The following is an 8,712-nucleotide window of genomic DNA, read 5'->3' on the forward strand; positions in this document are numbered from 1 at the left end:
ACATACCCACACGCAGCTCGCTCTTGGTTAGGACATGTCAAATAGTCATATTTGCTTATCGCACTACTTTATACATACGCCTCGACGTATCATTCAAATAAACAATGGAAAATAATGTACAACATCAGCTTATTATTACATTTCTTTCTCTTTTTCCGTGACTGTTTATTTATTACAAATCGCACCCGTACACTCTGGTATGTTCAGTTCGCCAGGGGCTTCAGTGTACCCCATAACACGGCAAGAAAGTCCGAACACTTTCGACAATGCGGCACCCCGAACTTATAGCATTATATGCATCAGCTCTGAATCATGTCTTGGGTCAATAGTTGGGTTGCCCGGCTCCTGTGCTTGCTACCCTACGTTCCACTATATCGGCTAGGGTAGTAAAGGGAGAACTACTGCGATTGTGTCCCAGTTCTTCCGGACGAGCACCTTAGTAGAGAAAGCCAAAAACTGACTGTCATGATGCGGCGAGAGCTGGTCGTTGTTCGAGAGGTTTCAAATCATTAAAGATTTTTTCCGCTTCAGGCGAGGAATCTGTCTTCGTCCGATTTAGGCGTGTATAGCGCCCGAAGTCCAGCCTTCCGAATACCAAGGGCTACGCCAAAATTTAAAATTATAGAACTTTTATGGCTAAGTGAGGGTGATAAAGCTGTATAGTCTGATTGCCTTGTTCGTTGCGCTAAACACCTCCTTAAAGGACCAAAATTTTGGATAAAGAATATTTAGATTTATCCCGAACACCCCTGTACTTGTTACATGGGGGCAGAAGCCGACGACTGACCAACTCTCAGATTTTATAAACGGCCGCACAGGAGGTAAAATTTTAAATCAACAAGTGTTATATTGCGCAAATGAACTTGTTTCATATTACAGGATAGAATGAGTACATTCACTGAAAGATTACATCCTTAGCACATTGCTCCGCCACAAGGCGGGAGCCCTTCAGGACATTGTCATAATACTTTTCGGGCCAGTGGTGTTCCTTGCCCTTCGGTGGCCCCTCCATCATCAGCTTCTCGGCATCCATCTTCGCCTAGTGCATTTTTGCACGGGAGAAGGCCATTCGCGCGCCTTCAATGCAAACCGACCACTTTATGACTTCAAGTCACGGGAAGGCACTCACAAGCCGCTTCACGAGACCAAAGTAGCTGTTGGGCATTGGCTCGACAGGCCACAACCGGACTATGAGGTCCTTCATGGCTAGTTCGGCCGCCTTGTGCAGCTCGACCAGTTGCTTCAGCTGGTCGCTCAAGGGCATCGGATGTTCTGTCCCAAGATATTGGGACCAGAACAACTTCTTCGTTGAGCTCCCTTTGGCCTTCTGGGCTTCGGCTTAGGCATCTTGCGCGCTCTGTAGGGCCTTAGCAAGCTCGGACTCTTGAGTCTTAGAGTCACGCTCTAAGGACTCGTATTTTTGGACGAAATCCTAGAGCTCTTGTTGGACCTCGTCGACCCGGGCCTCTTGCTTCTTGCGCTCGGCGCGTTCCTTGGCCGCTTTGTCTTTGGCCTCGGCCAATGCCTTCTTAAGGGCCACCACTTCGGTCGTGGCCCCTACCAAAGTTTATGACGCTTCTATCAGCGGAAACCATCTTTCCTATATAAATATACGAACGGGGTATTGCGTACCTTGATTTTCCTTGAGCTGCCTCTTCACGTGGCCGAGCTCTCCCTTGGTCCGCTCCAGGTCCCGCTTCAGTCCAGAGACCTCTGCAGTACGAACGGCAGCGGCCAGCAGCGATGCCTGCTTATTCACATAGACAACTTCTGTTAAACTCCTGCGAATGTTATTTGATCCTTTGTTTGGCTTTTCTTTCTGAACACCAAACAAAGCATCAGGGGCTACTGTCTATACTATGATATTTTCTTACAATTTTATTACTTACCTCAAAGCCTGTTAGGAGGCTAGCGCAGGCTTCGGTCAATCTGCTTTTGGCAGATCGGACCTTCTCAATCACCGTCCTCATAAGAGCATGGTGTTCTTCATCAATGGAAGCACCGCGAAGCGCTTCCAGCAAGTTGTCCGATGCCTCTAGATGGACAGAGGTCATCGGTACAGGTGGCTCACCCCCCTTAGAGAGAGGTTGTCTGCCTGAATTCAGAACCACTTGGGTTTCCGGAGCCGTATTCGGCTGGGGGCCAAACTTGCTGCAGCCCCCATTATTGGAGTCCATGGGGGTCTTCCCTCCCATGTGCCCGGCGACTGGGATTTCGCTCGGGGGTGTCTCCAGAACTGTCTCCCCTTGGCCCGGTATCCTTTGAGACAACACCTCGGTGTCGTCCGCGGTCCTGGGGAAGGAGGCTGTCAGGAATGAATCGTTGTTCATCGCCGACGGGCCTAGAGACCCCTCCGAAGAGGAGGATACATCGATGTTGGATTTGGCCCGACTGCAAGTACACGTCTGGCATTATAAGAAGTAGTAAAACAAACATACCGGAAATACTATTGTGTCCGGATACTTATGACTTAGCTAGGGGCTTGTCCCTAGGCTCCCACTCCTCGCCGTTGTAGGTGGCTGTGGTGGAATGGTCCAGAAGGAGGGTTTTTCCCTTCTTGGACACCTCGGCCTCCCCACGTGGGGAGGCCTTCCTCTTCTTTCTCCCCTGGTAGGGGGGGGTTTCCTCTTCCTCCTCCTTGTCTTTGGAGGAGGAGGGCGTCTCGACGTCGTCGGACGTCACGGCGGAGACCTTCTTTAGTCCCCGCAGCCTTCTTCTTGGCCTTCTTCTCCGGCACCTCATAGGGTGTCAGAAACAGCATCTTCGTCAGGAAGAGACAATTCTAGATCTTTAGGTAGCGGAGCCGGACAGTCAATCTGCTCTGCTATCGCTACCTAGGCCTGTAAAATCAGCATGGAGGTTTAGATACCTCCCGCGGATGTGCTGGTAAAGGGCATATCTTGCAAAGTATGAAAACTTACCGGATTGGCTTGGCGCTTTGCGCTGAGTCCGCAATCTTCGGTTATGGGCGGTGGTACCTCGGTGTCCTTTAAGAGCACCTTCCAGACGTCTTCGTGCACGTGCCGAAGAGCTCTTGCAGCGTCTGGTGTTTGGCCGGGTCAAACTCCCACAGATTGCAAACCCGTCTCTGACACGAAGGATCCGGCGGAGAAGCATAACCTGGACTATGTTGACGAGCTTGATTTTCTTGCTTATCATATTCCGGACGCAGGTCTGAAGTCCGATCAGCTCTTCCGTTGAGCCCCAGGCCAAGCCCTTCTCTTTCCAAGAGGTGAGCTGCATGGGGATGCTGGATCAAAATTCGGGGGTCGCCGCCCAATTGGTGTCACGCGGCTCGGTGATGTAGAACCACCCTGATTGCCACCCCTTCACGGTCTCCACAAAGGAGCCCTCGGGCCAGGTGACATTGGGCATCTTTCCCACCATGGCGCCCCCGCACTCCGCTTGTTGGATGCCCACCACCTTTGGCTTCACATTGAAGGTCTTCAGCCATAGGCCAAAGCGGGGCGTAATGCGGAGGAAGGCCTCACACACAACGATGAATGCTGAGATGTTGAGGATGAAGTTGGGGTCCAGATCATGGAAGCCAGCCCGTAGTAAAACATAAGTCCGCGGACGAACGGGTGGAGGGGGAATCCCAGTCTGTGGACGAAGTGAGAGAGGAATACTACCCTTTCCTAGGGTTTCGGGGTAGGGATGATCTGCCCTTCGTCCGGAAGCCGGTGCGCGATGTTTGCGGACAGGTCGGCCTCCCAAAGCTTCGTGATGTCCTCCTCCGTAATGGAGGAGGCCATCCACTTGCCTCCCGCTCCGGACATGCTCGGAATGGCTTTGCGGAGAAGGTGAAAGCTTGGGCGTTGGAGTTTGAGAATGGATGAGTAGAGGAAGAAGAAGGCGTGGGTGAAAACGGGAATCCTTATCTCTTTATAAAGGCGGTAGAAACTATGCGCCTCCCCACTTTGCCCTGTAAACTTTCTTATTCCCCAAGCGCCATGTTGATGACGCGGTTGGGTTACCCACACCCGTATTGATGAGAATCCCGTGATAAGGGGGACACGATCTCTTCTTTGACAAGATGTGCTAATAAAACCGCCTTGCAAGACATGTAATGCCAGGTTGGGAAAAACGGTTCGTATAATGATCAGGCCATGGTATGATGTCACATTATGAAAAGGTTGTCAGCATATTAGATTCGTGAAATATTGTGCTCTCTACGGTGGTATGTGGGATTTGTTTTGTAGAGTCGGACACGATTCATGTGTTCAAAATCTTCCTTGGAGTATTCGGAGGAGGAACCCGCCTTGCAATGCCAAAGACAATCTGCACGACAGACTCATCGTCATTGAAGCCTGGTTCAAGGGCTACTGAGGGAGTCCTAGATTAGGGGATCCTCGGACAGCCGGACTATATGCTTATGCCGGACTGTTGGACTATGAAGATACAAGATTGAAGACTTTGTAGACCGTAAGCGGAAGCGTTATGACAACGCGGTTGATGTAGTCGTATGTCTTCATGATCTGACCGATCCAAGCACCGAACGTATGGCACCTCCGAGTTCAGCACACGTTCAGCTCAATGACGGTCCCTGGACTCCGATCCAGCAGGGTGTCGGGGATGAGTTCCGTCAGCACGACGGCGTGGTGATGATGATGATGTTCTACCGACGCAGGGCTTCGCCTAAGCACTGCAACGATATGACCGAGGTGGAATATGGTGGAGGGGACACCGCACACGGCTAAGGAACAATCATGACGATCAACTTGTGTGTCTAGAGGTGCCCCCCTGCCCCCGTATATAAAGGAGGGAGGGTGGAGGTGCGGCCGGCCCCCTAGGGGTGCACTTGGAGGAGTCCTACTCCCACCGGGAGTAGGACTCCCTCCTCTTGCCTTGGTGGAGAAGGAAAGGGGGGGAAGAGGAAAGGGGGGCGCCCCCCCCCCTATCTTGTCCTATTTGGACTAGGGGGAGGGGCGCGCGGCCTGCCCAGGCCGGCCCTCCTCTTCTCCCTCATGGCCCATGTAGGCCCATTAACCCCCGGGGGGTTTCGGTAACTCCCCGATACTCCAGTAAAATCCCGATTTCACCCGGAACGTTTCCGATATCCAAATATAGGCTTCCAATATATCAATCTTTATGTCTCGACCATTTCGAGACTCCTCGTCATGTCCGTGATCACATCCGGGACTCTGAACAACCTTCGGTACATCAGGATTCACGGATGGAGTGGCAGTGGATGTGCAGGAATAAGTGGTGGACTTGTGCTTTGGTGGAGAGATCATGTTCAGGTTACTATTAGGACATGGAGCCAATACTTCATTGATGCAGAGATAGTCATCGATGGAAAACCTTTAGATTCACTAGTTTCTATGGGGAGCCAAAGACGGATCTACGGAATAAATCATGGGATGCTCTGCGCTACTTGAGGACCCAAGATAACATACCATGGTTGTGTGCCAGAGACTTCAATGAGATACTTGTTCAGGAGGAACAATGGGGCGGTAACCCAAAGCTTTTCTCACAGATGGAAAGCTTCCAAGACTGTCTTTTCGACTGCGGACCAGCAGACTTTCAACATACTGGGTACAGGTTCACTTGGGACAACAAGAGAAACGACAATGATAACATCCAAGTCATACTAGATAGAGTGACATGCAATAGCGAGTTCATGGCTATGTACACAGTGACGATGGTAGAGAATCTAATCACGGAGGAGTCTGGCCATATGGCCCTTCTGGTTCGTGTCATGGAGACGGCTCCTGGCACTCGGTCGAGTGTACCTCGCCAGTTTTAGTTTGAGGAAATGTGGACAAAGCATGAGGGGTATGACACTATGGTAAATGACGCATGGACGGAAGCGGGTCAGTGTGTAGGATCGGCGGACCTCTGTAGCAAACTAAACCATCTATCACGATCTATGCATGCATGGGGGCGCTCTGTCTTTGGGTCTGTACGTCAACAGATAGCTATGCTCAAAGATCAGCTACATGATGCAAAGGAGCGAGTGTTAACTACTGGGCATACGTAGGGGGTGTGTGATGTTGAAGGCCAGCTAAAATGGATTTTTGAAAGGGAGGAAATCATGTACAAACAGCGATCTAGAGTTGGCTGGTTAAAAGAGGGTGACCAAAATACTCAGTATTTTCAAAACAGAGCCTATAATAGGAAGCAAAAGAATACGGATAGAGCCTTGAGAGGGGAGAACGGAGCAAGATGCATAGCCGATGAGGGTATGCGAGAAATGGCAGCAGGGTTCTATGAATAACTTTTCAAATCTGAAGGAACAGAAGCAACAAACCTCATCCTAGATCTTCTCCATGAGGTAGTCTCGCCAGCAATGAATGAGAAGCTCACGGCGCCGGTTACTGATCTTGAAATTGAGACTACTCTATTTCAGATGGGGCCGACGAAGGCGCCGGGGCCGGACGGGCTACCAGCGATGTTCTATCAGCGGCACTGGCCATTGGTACGGGAGGATGTCTGCAAACATGTTCATGATTTTCTTGCATGTTCAGCAACACCGGATAGCTTCAATGACACAATAATTGTGATGATCCCAAAAGTTAACTCACCGGAGCTATTGTCACAATTTCGCCCTATAAGCCTCTGTAATTTCCTATATAAAATAGTGGCAAAAGTTTTAGCAAATAGACTGAAGCTGATCATTCCGGTACTCATCTCTGAGGAGCAAAGCGCATTTGTACTGGGACGTTTAATCACTCACAACGTGCTCATGGCATATGAGTGTGTGCATGCAATTAGGAGACGGAAAAGGAAGAAGCCGCTATGTGTAGTAAAACTTGATCTGATGAAAGCCTATGATAGGGTCGAGTCGGTGTTTCTAGAGAAAACTTTGGAGTGTTTTGGCTTTGCACAAGAATGGGTCAACATGATAATGAGATGTGTTAGGAGCGCTCGGTTCTGTGTCAAGCTGAATGGGTTTTTTTGCACAGTTTCTTGCCGTCGAGAGGGCTTTGGCAGGGCGATCCACTTTCCCCATACATGTTCCTGTTTTGGCTTGAAGGTGTTGGGGAACACAGTAATTTCAATAAATCCTACGCACACGCAAGATCATGGAGATGCATAGCAACGAGAGGGGAGAGTGTTGTCCACGTACCCTCGTAGACCGTAAGCGGAAGCGTTATGACAACGTGGTTGATGTAGTCGTAAGTCTTCACGATCCGACCGATCCAAGCATCGAACGTACGGCACCTCCGAGTTCAGCACACGTTCATCTCGATGACGATCCCCGGACTCCGATCTAGCAGGGTGTCGGGGATGAGTTCTGTCAGCAGGACGGCGTGGTGACGATGATGTTCTACTGACGCAGGGCTTCGCCTAAGCACCGCAACGATATGACCGAGGTGGAATATGGTGGAGGGGGGCACCGCACACGGCTAAGGAATGATCACGATGATCAACTTGTGTGTCTAGAGGTGCCCCCCTGCCCCCGTATATAAAGGAGGGAGGGGGGAGGTGCGGCCGGCCCCTAGGGGTGCGCCTGGAGGAGTCCTACTACCATCGGGAGTAGGACTCCCTCCTCTTGCCTTGGTGGAGAAGGAAAGGGGGAGGGGAAAGAGGAAAGGGGGGCGCCCCCCCCCCCTTCCTTGTCCTATTCAGACTAGGGGGAGGGGGCGTGTGGCCTGCCCTCCTCTTCTCCCTCATGGCCCATGTAGGCCCATTAACCCCCGGGGGGTTCCGGTAACCCCCCGGTACTCCGGTAAAATCCCGATTTCACCCGGAACATTTCTGATATCCAAATATAGGCTTCCAATATATCAATCTTTATGTCTCGACCATTTCGAGACTCCTCATCATGTCCGTGATCACATCCGGGACTCCGAACAACCTTCGGTACATCAAAACTTATAAACTCATAATAAAACTATCATCATAACATTAAGCATGCGGACCCTACGGGTTCGAGAAATATGTAGACATGACCTAGAACTGTTTCCGGTCAATAACCAATAGCGGAACCGGGATGCTCATATTGGCTCCTACATATTCTATGAAGATCTTTATCGGTCAAACCGCATAACAACATACATTGTTCCCTTTGTCATCGATATGTTACTTGCCCGAGATTCGATCGTCGGTATCCAATACCTAGTTCAATCTCGTTACCGGCAAGTCTCTTTACTCGTTACATAATGCATCATTCTGTAACTAATTCATTAGCTACACTGCTTGCAAGGCTTATAGTGATGTGCATTACCGAGAAGGCCCAGAGATACCTCTCCGACAATCGGAGTGACAAATCCTAATCTCGAAATACGCCAACCCAACAAGTACCTTTGGAGACACCTGTAGAGCACCGTTATAATCACCCAGTTATGTTGTGACGTTTGGGAGCACACAAAGTGTTCCTCCAGTAAACGGGAGTTGCATAATCTCATAGTCATAGGAACATGTATAAGTCATGAAGAAAGCAATAGCAACATACTAAACGATCAAGTGCTAGGCTAACGGAATGGGTCATGTCAATCACATCATTCTCCTAACGATGTGATCCCGTTAATCAAATGACAACTCTTTGTCCATGGCTAGGAAACATAACCATCTTTGATAAACGAGCTAGTCAAGTAGAGGCATACTAGTGACACTTAGTTTGCCTATGTATTCACACATGTATCATGTTTCCGGTTAATACAATTCTAGCATGAATAATAAACATTCATCATGATATAAGGAAATAAATAATAACTTTATTATTGCCTCTAGGGCATATTTCCTTCAGTCTCCCACTTGCACTAG

The sequence above is a fragment of the Triticum aestivum genome, chromosome 4B, assembly GCF_018294505.1.
Source record: "Triticum aestivum cultivar Chinese Spring chromosome 4B, IWGSC CS RefSeq v2.1, whole genome shotgun sequence".
Taxonomy (NCBI): domain Eukaryota; kingdom Viridiplantae; phylum Streptophyta; class Magnoliopsida; order Poales; family Poaceae; genus Triticum; species Triticum aestivum.